This window comes from Balaenoptera musculus, chromosome 2 (assembly GCF_009873245.2).
Source record: "Balaenoptera musculus isolate JJ_BM4_2016_0621 chromosome 2, mBalMus1.pri.v3, whole genome shotgun sequence".
Lineage (NCBI taxonomy): Eukaryota > Metazoa > Chordata > Mammalia > Artiodactyla > Balaenopteridae > Balaenoptera > Balaenoptera musculus.
This window is the reverse complement of record NC_045786.1, coordinates 128,480,260-128,493,747: the sequence shown is the minus strand read 5'-3', so window position 1 is coordinate 128,493,747 and position 13,488 is coordinate 128,480,260. Positions and strand designations below refer to the sequence as shown.

The window sequence follows — 13,488 nt, the reverse complement described above, 5'->3', positions numbered from 1 at the left end:
AGGCAGATTCTCAACCACTGTGCCCCCAGGGAAGCCCTAAAAATATTTTTTAAAAGGACACTGATATTACTAATAACAGTTTGGCACACAGTTGTGAGATTTTGGTGCTTTGTTACATTGCGGCTGCCTGAAATCTGTTGGCAAATCAAATTTGTCTTCCTCCACTTATTAATTTCTTTGTTGTAGCTTTGGACTGTTCAGGTATGTTTACACCTTCCACAATATGGTTAGATAAAAGTGAGGGCATGCTGGATGATTGTTACCACTGGATTCTCTTTAAAAAAGAAAAGTAACCCCAGAACATAGGCCATTTTTTTGTTTTGGGGTGTTTTTTTTTTCCATACAGAGAGCTGAGACAGGCTTATGTGTGAATGTTAAATTTAAGGATAATGATCATTGTGTCTGTCAATAAGTAAGCATTTTGGGAGACCCAAAATAAAACTGCACTCATTGATATTCATTTCTTCTTTCTTTCATTCAAATGTATTGCCTGCATGTGCCTTGTAATGTGTTAGAGGCTAAGGACAAAAGCAATGAGGCAGGGAATCTGCTCTCAAGATGCTGACAGCCTTGTAGCTGAGTATGCATGATTCACTACGATGGGTACAGTAATAGCACACAGCAGCCCACATGAAAGGAGTGAATTGCCATGCCAGGGACCAGCGAGGAGCTTAAAGAGGAGACCTCAGACAGTAAAAGTCATAGAGATGATTAATTTTGTTAATGGCTCCAGGATGGACTATATTACTATACTATAACGGTAATACCAGGCCATCTGAACAGAATTGTTTATTTGTCTTATGTTATGAATGTCTGTGATTCTTTTTTTTTTTTTTTAACGCTTCATGAATTTGTGTGTCATCCTTGCGCAGGGGCCATGCTAATCTTCTCTGTATCGTTCCAATTCTAGTATATGTGCTGCCGAAACGAGCACTGAATGTCTGTGATTCTTGGCAGTGTATATTCCTGACGTGCTCTTAGCAAATTTCAAAGACTTCACTGGGCTCAATCACATATGTCATGGGAGGATGATGACCATCAAACAAGAGGTATAAATTGGAAGCAGAGAGAGATTTCTCTGTAAGGAAAGTAAAATGAAGGAGCTATACATTTTGCAATTAAAATTTGACATTGTTGGCTAATTCAGAACTTTAGTGATTGGGTCCATGCACTGTACTACACTTTACAATTCTTACTGTTAGGAGCTAGACAGAAACTTTATAAAACTGTTTTGAATAGTGTGGTTCTATCAAAAGTTTAGTCTTGATTTTAGAATTTAAATTTTTTTTTAAATTTTTTTCAATTAAAAAATATTTTAGTACAAACCTAGTACAAAGTTTTGCAAAAGGACATCATTTCCATTCTATGGCAGAGAAGCTAACTGCTTCTCCTCTTCTTCTTGGGTATGTGGCTAGACCACATGGCCCAGCTCCCCTCTTGCCGACAGGAGTAGCCCTGTGACTGAGTCCCAGCCGGTGGGAGGAGCTAAATTGGTGTGTGCCACTGCCAGCTCTGACCCATGAAAACCCCGCGCTGACCCTTCTTGCTCTTTGCCCCTTGCAGCTGGCTGGAATGCAGGTGACCCCCAGGACCACCTTGGAAGCCACCAGTTAAAGACAGCAGAGCCTCTATCAGCTCGGCTGCCCAGATGATGCACAAGGAGGAGCCCCACTGACCCATGCAGTTTACCCAAGTCCTGTTCTGTGAACAAGAAATAACTCTATGGTATTTCAGCCATGATATATTTTAGGGTCAGTCTGTCGCAGTAGTTAGCCTTTTCTAAGTCATACACTTGCGTAGCAAAATTCTTCCCTCTTACTTTTTTGGGGGAGGGAGGAGACACACAAGAAGGGACAAGTTGAGGGAAATTTAATTATAATGTTTGTGCTGAGCCTCTGTCATTTGCCCCTTTAAACCCATGCTCCATCCTTCTGTACCCTGCTTTCAGTCCCTGAAGACTGACTTCCATCTCTGGGCCTCTCGGCCCTCTGAGTGCCTGGGAGATGAGTGGGAGGGAGGGTAGGGAGGTCAGGATATTTCTGGCCCTGGTTTGCTCCCTGTGAGGTCCTAACCAAAGTTCACTACTCCTCTCAATCTGGCTGTTTCACATGACTGTCTCACTGCTTCCGGATTCAAGTAGCAGTTCCCTGCCCTTGTCCACATGGGCTTTGTGTTGGTCATCCCAGCTTAGTCAGCTTCGGCTGCCGTAACAAAGTCCCATAGACTGGGTGGCTTCAACAACAGACATTTATTTCTCATAGCCTGGAAGCTGGGAAGTCTGAGATCAGGGTGCCAGCATGGTGAGCTTCTGGTGAAAGCCAACTTCCTGGCTTGCAGACAGCTGCCTTCTTGCCTTGTCCTCCTCACATGGTGGGGAAAGAGAGAGAGAAACTGTCTGGTCCCTTCTCATAAAAGCCGTAATCCCATCATGGGGACCCCACCTGCATAACCTCATCTGAACCTAATTACCTCCCAAAGGCCTAATTACCTCTTTGATGCCATCACACTGGGAGGTTAGGGGCTGCAGAAGGGTAGGGGGGTCACAAACATTTGGTCCATAACAGGCCTAGGCATGTGTTGTCGCCATAGCATCCCCTGCCCACACCTAGCCTACGCCCACACCTGTGTGTTGTCCCTCTGTAAATACACCCTCCTAGAATCATCCTCCTTTGAATGTGCCATCTCTTTCCTGGTAGCACTCTGACTGAGACCATATTGCTTTGTTTTAACTCTCAAAAATGATAGTAGCAAATACCGTACATATTACCAGAACCTAGTGAGGCAATTGTACATTTCAGGACAATAATCGTGACAAGCAGTAATTCACAGGCAAAGTGTTCCATCTCCGTCTTTAGTGGCAGCGGAACTCTCTCCACAACCCAAACCTAATATGTCAGTCCCCTTAGCCTTTACGCCAGAATCTGAACCTTAGCCCAGCATTCAAAGCCCTTCATAATCTGGTCTCTGTCTCCTCTGCAGCATTATCATCGCCATTTCCTTCCCTCTCACCCCCTGCCCCCATACCATGAGCTGGGAGAATTTCGTTCCTCTGTGATTCCGCACATCACAAGCCCTCTGTCTGAATCCCCTCCCATCTTCCTCTTCACTTAACTCCTGGTAGTCTTTTAAAACTCAGCTCACCTCTCTCCTGCTGGGGGAATCCTGACGCCTGCACCCACACGCCTCCCCATCAGCACGCGTGCATGCCTTCCTAGGCTGGAGGACGCTCCTCTCACGCTGTCTCACACCACTTTACTTTCCTGCCCCCTGACTCTTGGCTCATGATTCTTTTAAGGACTAGAGTGGACTGTTATTAATGTCTATATGCCCATAGTAGGTACTTCATGTTTGTCAAATGCATGTCTCCAATGGTTTTAGGCTTTTGTTAAAAACTTGCATGTGCACTGGACTTCCTGTAGGGGACCTGGATAAAGCTAGGACCAAGATAGAGGCATGTTCCTCTTCTCTCCCCATTCATCCACTACAAGAGCTGGAGACTTGGGAGAAAAGTCTGTTTCTCTTCCAGCATCTCTGCACTTCCCTCCTCCCCGTGGAATGAAGACAAAACTCACCACCCCTGCCTTTAACATGTTCAACTCACCGCAAATTCCCTATGAGTAGGACCTGAGCTACTCAAGTTTTGCTCTTACACACTTTTAGGGGTTTTTTTTTTTTTAATTTAACTTTCTGAATTGGTAATACGTCCTCATGAGTCAAAACCAAAGCGTATAAAAAGTTATATAGTGAAATGTCTCCCCTCATCCAACCCATGTTTCCATTAACCCAGTTCCTACCCTCCATATGTAACCACTCTTCTTAATTTCTTACATATACTTAGTTCCAGAATTGTTTAGTGCAAATACAAGCAAATTTCAAATATACATTCTTATATTTCTTACTTCTTTACCAAAGCATGCCATACTTTTTTTTGAACTGTGTTTTGTTTTGTTCTGTTTTTTACCTCACAGGTTTTGGAAACCTTTCCTTACCTGTTCATAACTTGTTTCCTCATTCTTTTGTACAGCTGAACAATATTCCAGTATGTGAATGCATCATAATTTACTTAACTAAACCTTTATTGCTAGACATTTGAGTTGCTTCTAGTCTTTTTTTGTAACACCTATAATGATGCACATTACAAATTTTTTTAATTTATTTTTTTGTATTGAAGTATAGTTGATTTACAATCCTGTTTTTGTTTCAGGTGTACAGCAAAGTGATTCGGTTATACATATATCTATATATATATATCTATATTCTTTTTCATTTTTTTCATTATAGTTTATTATAAGATAATGAATATAGTTCCCTGTGCTATACAGTAAATCCTTGTTTATCTATTTTATATATAGTAGTATGCACCTGTTAATCCCATACTCCCAATTTATCCCTCCCCTGCTTTCCCTTTGGTAAACATAAGTTTGTTTTCTATGATAATGATGCACATTTAATCTTGACATGATGCTATACTATTCAATGTATGATTCTTTTAACATTTTGACTTTATACTTTATTTCAAGAAACTTTTCATCTGTGGACCAATCAATACATGACATTTGCTAAAGAATACATTAAGGTTAAACCACAAATCAATGACCTGAAAAAGTTATTTAACTTTATGAGTTCATTTCTGGGCATTTATCCATAAGAATGTTGGACGACATAGCAGAGTATGAGTTCATTTCAATGGAGCAGGCAGCGCATGTGTAAGCTTTGCAGTTTCTGCCAAGGTCATTTGGACAAAGGAGCATTCCGGGATTCCTCTTGGGAAAAATCTTAAACATTTTGGTACTTTTGATGATCAGTAATATTTTAATATTACTTGGGATGCTAATGTGTTGTATTCAGCAGAAGTTACAAAAAGAGGAAGGACTCAGTGTGTCCATCCAGAGCACCATAAGCCTTTGAAGGAAGGCATAATGCATCAGTGTCAAACCATGCTCATTCCAAAGGCTGAGAGGTCAGTTGTGGGTTCCCTGTCTACTGCCCAGTATGGAATAGACACGTGTGGGATTCTGTATGTTTATCCTGTACATACCTGCTGCTGTACAGACTGGTGTCCCACTTGGCCACAGGGCATTCCATCCAGCGGCTCCCTCCTATGTGGCTGGTTGGCAGGGTTGATTACTGAGGCGAGCCCTCAGGCATGGCACATGCTACATCTGCTGGAGGGCAGTGATGGGCTGGAAAGGGCCAATTGAGTATTACTAGAACTTACCAAAGGCTTGTAGGGGAGCTCATTTCCTCAAAGAGAAGGACCGTGGGTCTTATGAAGCTACTCGCCTAAACAATGTCTGAGCTTTAGACCAACCTCATACGAGATGCATCTCCCTTCAAGAAGGCTGGACCTCCAGGCCCTCTGAGACAGAACCAACTGAGGACACTCAGTGGGGCCACGCCACCCTCTGCCAAACCTTACTTTGGAACCTAGAGACCTAAACTCATCTAAAGCAGTGAGATGCTCCGTCTCCTTTATCTCCGTACGTGTATATTTTATACTTTTCCAAAGTGAAGGTCTTTTTCTGATTTTAAGAAAATGAAACAGAAGAAAAAGATGAAGGTAAAATCAGAGGTCTAAATTAGAGAGAACTACTGCTGAAAAATATAGGTTTAAAGCCTTTTTATGAATAGTTTTCACAAACCTTGGCTTTATTTTGACTGTGAGCCTTCCTAACTCTTCTGAGCCTCTGGTAATGGTATTATATCTCTTTTATAGGTTCTGGAACTCTCTCCAAGTAACTCATTCCGCCTCTTCCCATCTCACCAGTCATCAGGTTGGAAACCCTAAATTGGATGAACTACTCTATTCCATTTCTGATATTTATTAGGTAAGAATTTTTAATTATATTATGGTTTCCATGTGTGTTTATTTCCTGCCACAAGTCCTCAGTGAGCACTTATGAGTTCCCCTTCCAGTCACCTGGGGATGCATCAGTGAGCAAAACCAGTGAAATCATGTCCCTACCAATTTCTCCACTGAAGGGTGGGGTGGTAGGTAAATGGTTTTTTATGATCAATAGTTGAACACAATCAGTTTAATAAACTGGTTTCCAGTGCTTCTCAAGTTAAAATATGGTCCTGAAAGGTGAGCCCTTCCGTTAACTGCTTTCCCTTTTCTTCTTCCTCCTCCTTCAATTTTCCTAGACATCTCCTTGACCTTCCCCCAACACACACACACACACACACACACACACACAAACACACACACACACACACACCTGTCTTTGTAAACTTCCTGACTGAACCCTCATGCAATTGATTAATTAAAATTTTGTATTGTGACAATATTTGTATGTTTCAGTTATCTATTGCTGTGTAACAAACAGCCCCATGATGAAGAGGCTTAAAATAACAGCCATTTTATTTGCTCAGGAGTCTGTGGATCAGGAATTTGGGCTGGACTCAGCTGGTGGTCCTGCTTCATATAACTTTGGCTGGGCTCACTCATGGGACTGTGTTCAGCTGGGAGTTTGGTCAGTGCTGGAGTGTTCAAGGTGTCTTCAGGCCTCTCTCCACTGGTCTCCAGCAGAGCGAGAAAACTTCTTACATGGCAGCTGACTTCCAAGATGGAAGACCAGCCTTGGGAATTACACATCACTTCTGTCACATTTCATTGGTCAAAATAGCTCACAGAGCCAGCACAGATTCAAAGACATAGGAAACATACACCACTTCTTGTTGGGGGAATGGCAAGGTCACGATGCAGAAGAGCATGTGGGAGGGGTGATATCATTGCAGCCATCTTTGGAACCATGAACTACTGTACAGACCTGTTTTATGTTAGCTGTTAATCCACTATAAACCATAGTTGTGGGCAGTAGTAATGAACCTAGTATTAGTTTATTTGTTTTCTCTCTGTGTCTGTCTGCTTTTTACTAATCAGTACCTCAGCTCTAAAGGAGGTTTTGAACTATAATCCTGAGTTTCATGACTGTCCATCAGTATTTTCAGTTCCAAGGCACAGGAAGTGATTCTGGCTAGCTTTAGCAGAAGGGAATTTTTGTTGGTTTACCAGTTAGTTCATAGAGGATAGGAAGGTTGGAGAACTAGACTCAGAACACGGACAGAACCTAAGGAAGGCTGGGTGGAAGGCATATCCACGGTGACTCCACCATGACACTCTGGGCGGGGCACTGCTGCTGGCACTGCACACACTGCACAGTGGACACGGCTGCCATGGGGCTCTTACTGCCACCATGCCTGTGCCAAAGGCTTTGATTCTTTCTCTTCTGGCTCCAAGTCCTAAGAATAATCAATTGCCCAGTCTATTTGCTCCCTCATTGACCAGGAAGTGGGGAGAGGGTCCTTTCCACTTCAAAGGTTGGGGCTGAGGGTCAGTAAATTGTCCTGATCTGACCTCTGCTACCTCTCTGACCTCAACCCCTATTCACTCTGCTGTAGCCTCAATACAAAACACCAAGCACGCTCCTGCCTCAGGACATTTGTACATGGTATTTTCACATCTAAAGTGCTCTTTCCCAAATGTCTGCATGACTCTCTCTCACCTTATTCAAATCTTTATACAAACATCATTTTCTCATAAGGCCTTCCAATAGCTATTCTATCTAAAATTGTAAGGCTTTACCCCACACTTCCTATCCCTGCTTTTTTTTTTTCTTTTTAACTCTTAACTTTATCTAACATAGTGTCTGTATATATTCTCTTTCCCCCTAGGATGTAAGCTCCACGGGGGCAAGAATTTTAGTCTGCTTTGTTCAGTATTGTGTCCCCAGCATCTAGAACAGAGGCTGGAAAATAGTAAGTGTTCAATAAATATGTCTTCCTTAAAATGAATGTAGAGCCAGTATCTACATGATCCCTTTGAAATCCCTTTGGAACACATTTGTTGTAAGGTTGACAATGATTCTTCTTAGAGTTTAATCCTCTTACCAGTATATCTGCCTAGAATATATTTTTCTCATTTTAATTTGTTATACAAGACAAAATGAAATTTTTTGATAGGTTAAAAATTGTTTAATTTATTGTTTCTTTTCCTTCAACCAGGCTTATCCCTCTGCCTAGAAGGAAATTAAACGAGTCAGACAAGGATCATTTATTATAAAACCATACCTTATGCTTTGTTCTCTTCTCAGCATTTCTAAATTGATATTTGGCTGATTTATTGCACTACTTTTCAGGGTATTGCTGCAAGCTTAATAGTTTTCAAGGTCATCCCTTTCATCCCTCATTCAGAAAGACATGAAGTTGGCCTTTTTCCAGTTTTCAGGAATGTATTAGTCCTCAGGAGCTGCTGCAAGCAAAGCAGCACCACTGTGACCTTAACTAATTCATGATGCTTCCCAGGAGGCAAACCCTCAGGCCCTGCCCAGAGACTCAAATACATTGATAGTGTCCAAATAGTCATCCGTGAGTCAAAAACATTTACTGAGTATCTACTGAGTGCAAAGCTGTGCTAGCTCTTCCCTTTCTGTGGTTTGATGTCCAGCCTTCTCATCAGTGGAGGAGTTCATCAAGCTCTGCCATGTGCACACTGGGCAAACAGGAAGCAGAAGGGAGAGGATCCAGCCAGCTTTAACAAGCGCTTCATGACATTTCACATTTGTGTCGCTGGCAGGGGGCCCAATTTCAGTGGCCCTGTATCCGATGATAGCGTATTTCCCTCTTTATATAATAATTGATGAACTCTCATTCATTCATTCATTCATTCACCGAACACATTCAAATAAATGAAATGTTTCAGTAAGTAGGATGGTCTCTATATCCACAAGAAGAAATCACTTTAAACAGATGAGTTTTGGTGTTAGAAATTTTAATTTTTAAAACTACAGAAAATTACAACCGCTACAACAAAACCCATATTCCTACCACCCAGAATTAGTAACCATTACTATTTTGTCTTATTTTGTTTCCAGCCTTAAAAAAAAAAAAGTCATACAGTGCATGACAGAAATTAGAATAATATCAAAGGGCTTACAGTAAAAAATAAGTCACCTGCCCCCAGACCCCTGATCTTCTCTTCCGAGGCAACCTCTATTAGGGGTTTCTTGTATTTCCTTACAAAGATATTCTATGCACATATAAGCCTATATGTAAATGTATTCTCCCTTTTTTGCATTCTCTCATTTGTTCACAAATGGAAGCTCATAACATACAACACTCTGTATCTTAATTTTTTTCAATTAATATATCTTGGAGGCTATTGAAACAGGAAAGTTTTAAGTCTAACATGAGAAAGTACTTTTTAGCTGACATGATGATAAAATTCTGGAATGAGTCACTAACACTGATAGTATTAGTTTCAGCTCTCTCAAGCCACTTCCGGCACCACTCTGGTTGACGTTCCTGAGAAGCTGACTCTGAAACAGAGATTAACGTGCAGGAATTTCACTGGGAAGTGCTCTTGGAATCAACACCTATGGAAGAGAAAGGAAGAGGGGAAAAAAGCAGAAATGAACAGAGAGAAAGTTTGGGTTGCAATGCAGTCTCAGCTAAGGCCTCATGTCCCCTTGGGGGGCTGAAGCTGGAATGGCCTTTCCAAGTTGTCCTCATTCAGGAAGGAGTCCAGGCCTTTATGACTCACATCAATCATTCATGGAATACAGATGGCCCTGGGGAGGGTGTGACCTTGGTTTACATGGTCTCCCCAGCTAAGACAATTTCCAGGGAAGGCCGACAGCTAAGGGCTATCTGCCAGTGGCACTCCCAAAAGAGGGAGGAATAATTTCTTCATCCCTCAAGGGGCATCTGGGGAAAGCATCATAGTATCTACTATTAAAAAAAAGAAGTTCTTATTTCTAAGACTGTATGCCACATTATTTAGGAGTGAAATTTCATAATATGTATAGTTAACTTACAAATGGTTCCAGAAAATATATTTGTGGGAGTGTGAGAAAGAGAAAGAGATAAAGCAAATTTACAAGATGCTAACAATTAGTGAAACTAAGCAAAAGATATATGCGTATTCATAGTACTGTTCTTGCAATTTTTCTATGGCATAGGTGACATAGTATAAGAGCTTGTACCTGGAACCCAAATGCTAGAACTAGGTGACATGACTTGTTAAAGGCAGATTTTATAACTATCTAAGGTAATTATGCTAGAGTTTCATGGTGACATGACTGGGGAGTACAAAAAACTTGGTGAGCGCCCCCTTAGGTCTTCTCCCAACTTTCAGACTTCCTTCTGGATAGGAAGGATTTTCCACCAACACAGACATGCCTTTAGTAAAAGGATAGTGGGGAAATTTGAGAAGACTTGCTCTCTGCACATCACTGTAAAGAAAAATACCCAAAACTTAACAAGTAAAACAGAAAGTACTGTGTGCCCTTTCAATATTCTACTAGAGCGTTATCTCTAACGAGACTGCCTAACAAGGCTGATTGTCTAGGAAATGTAATTTTGTTTGGTTGACCATTTACTGTTGATCAGAGCCTAGGCTCTGTAAAGTTAAATATTACCATAGAAAATTGATAATGATTTTTGCCCAGTCAATAAGATAACCTCAAAGATTATGGTTTTACTGCCCTTAGGACATCTACCAGTTTTGTATCTAATTTTGCCATCTTATTCCAGCATTCTTTTTTTCACCAATCCTATATATCAGCTTCCTAGATCCCCTCTGGATCAATTTCACCATCATACTGTTTCCTTCATTAATAAGTTAAATAAATTTTTGACATATGCTTATTATACATTTATATAAAAGTCATGTTTTTGAAAATTATACTGTGACCTCCCACAGACTGCCATCTCCTAGTATCCTTTGTAAAAAATGCATTCCTTTTGCTTATCACCATAAATTCTCTTATTAGAATTTATAGATCAGAATGCTCTTTTACACCAAGGCTTCAACCCTGTCCTCCATGGGATGACTCTGAGGGAGTTTTCTGTGCCTTGCCACTGACAGCATTCTCCTTGAGACATGTAGTTTATTCCTCTCCCCCAAGTACTTTAGGGGACTTAAAACTCCACTAGGCCTGCAAAAAAAAAAAAAAAAAAAAATCTAGAGAGTCAATAAAATCAGCTGCACAATTATATTACATGAAAAGAAAATATCTAAAAATACAATACAAACAGCAACATTAGCATGAGTTATATGAGAGAAAAAGAGTTGCCGTGCAGGTGTAGGAACTGGCCAGGCTGTGCTGTTCTTTACATCCGTCATCCAGTCTGCCTGGGCTGAGCTTTGTTCTCATTGCCCAGTGCCCCTGCCATGCCAGTTGTTAAATAGTTTGAATGTCACCCTTGAATTAATACAGCTGTAATAAGGTTATTGTTATTTTTGTCATCACTTAAAAGCATAGTTGTTAGAGTTTAGAGGTGTTACTTCCTTTAAAAAATAAGAATGAACTTATATGAAGTGCCTGCAATAGTCAAATTCATAGAGACAGAAAGCAAAACAGTTACTAGGGACTGGGGTTGGGGGGAATGGCAAGTTAATGCTTAATAGTACAGAGTTTCCCTTTGGGAAGATGAAAAAGTTCTGGAGACAGATGTGGTGGTAGTTGCACAACAATGTCTATGTACTTAATGCTACTAAACTGTATGCTGGAAATTGGCTAAAATGGTAAATTTTATCTTATGTATATTTTACCACCAAGTAGTCACTACTAAAAAGAGTTAATTTTAAAAAAAGAATGAGACTACAAGTAGAAAATAAGTTCATGTAGATAAGGATAGAAAAAATGATAGGTGTTCATAAAACAAATGGTTAGAGGTATTAATTTCATTGAAGAGACTGAAGGAATAGATTGCCTACTGGGAAATTGTTGGTATACTTATACCATATTTGAAAATTTTATCTTCTCACAGAGAGGAAATACTCTCCATGAGAACAAGATGAAATTTAAAAATTTGGGTTGATTACTGGAAACACTCCCTGTCTAGGAGATAAATATTGAATTATGAAATGGTCTCCTCAGGGAAATTGTGAAAGTCATCATCCAAAATATTAAAAATTAAATCAGATAAAACATTAGATAGGCCTAATGTAGGAAATGATCCTGTTCTGGTTTTGGGGAGACAGACTGCAAGACTTGTTGGGGCTTTTCTATTATTTATTTGAAAGGTTCTGCCAAGAAACAAGCCCCACGTGCTCAGTTTCAGGCATAAGCTCTGAAATTGCTATTCAGAGTTCCTGAAAAAAACAAGTATTTTCATAGAGGTTGGAGGTAGGGTTTGAGTCCTATTTTGAGTGTATTAGTCTAGAGACCTAGGTGTGCCCAGATCCTGCACTGCCAAGCATCCTTCATGCCCAGTTGGCTCGACCACATGAAAACAAAGAGCCAAATGCAAGGTGAAGTTCTCCTTCATTAATATCTGAGCAAGCACTTCATACTCCCACAGAGAGGGAGGGAGTTGCTGGCTGGATTGGAGAATGTAGCTTCCGCTTAAGGTCTAGGTGAGGTCTCATTTCTTTCTCCCAAATAGGAGGCGCCTGAGTCTCTGGAAGCCATATAGAATGGAAGAGAGGAGGCACGGAGCCTGCCCCAGGTAGAGGATACCTGCCATGCAAAAGATGCTGGATACAGGTTCCAACTTGAACATACAGTAAACTTGCCTGTTAACAAAACTGCCCCAACTCATAATCTAAACTACAAACTAACAACTCCTCCCTTGGGGCATGCAGGCAACAGAGGTGGGCAAAGACCTAAAGCTGTGGGGAGAAGGGGGATGTGTCCTTTCCCATTTTCTCACACACAAAGGTAAATTATTTATGAAGGCTGATTCTCAGGAACGCAAAAATTATTTAATATGTATTCATATGTTCACCTCCTGTAGAAGTGTGAAAGCCAATGGAAGCCTTCAATGAAAAGCCTTTATGGGCTTTGAGGATGGATTCCCAGGAATATTGTGATTTGAAATTTAAAGTCTTATTACAGAAGGAGTCGTTTCTATAGTTAGAATAGGAGGACAAATGTTTTGGTTGGAAAGGAAATACTTTAAAAGATAAACTTGGACCAAACTAAGGGAGAGTCATAGTATTATGTGGAGAACATCATTGTCCTAAACATGAGATGAAAAATATTGAATTTTATGAAAGGAGAGAGAAGGAGACTAGAAGGAATGTAAAAGAAAAATATGTTGAAATGTAGGTGACAGAAAACCTGAGAATTTCTCAGCTAGCCCTTCAGCAAGTTATGAATGAAAGGGTACTATCCATTCATTGTCATTCATTCGACAGACATTTACTGGGTGTCTATTTTTGTGCCTGGCACTGGCAGGTGTTGAGGATAAAACAGGGTGGGATAGACACTGTTCCTTCAAGGTGGGGATGCATACATTAACCAAAGAATCACACAAATATCTAATTATAAACTGTGGAAAGTGCTATGATGCAAAAGAAGAGGGCTTACAAAGAGCATGTGGCAGAGTGAACTGATTTAGTTTGGGAGTGAAGGAAAGCTTCCCTTACATGGGGTATCTGCACTGTGTATCCTAGTTTGCATTTCCCCAAAAGCAGACCCTAAGACCAAGATGTGGGCACAGGTGACTTATTTAAGAGTTGATTCCGGAAAGCTCTGTGAA

General features: G+C 40.7%; 1 non-coding gene across 1 annotated transcript; it reads right to left on the bottom strand.

Annotated features, from left to right (window-relative positions):
* Nucleotides 1-827: 827 nt before the first annotated feature.
* Nucleotides 828-934, bottom strand: LOC118891376. Its single transcript, XR_005018960.1, has one exon. It is a non-coding gene; the product is annotated as a U6 spliceosomal RNA (small nuclear RNA).
* Between the last annotated feature and the right edge of the window lie 12,554 nt (nt 935-13,488).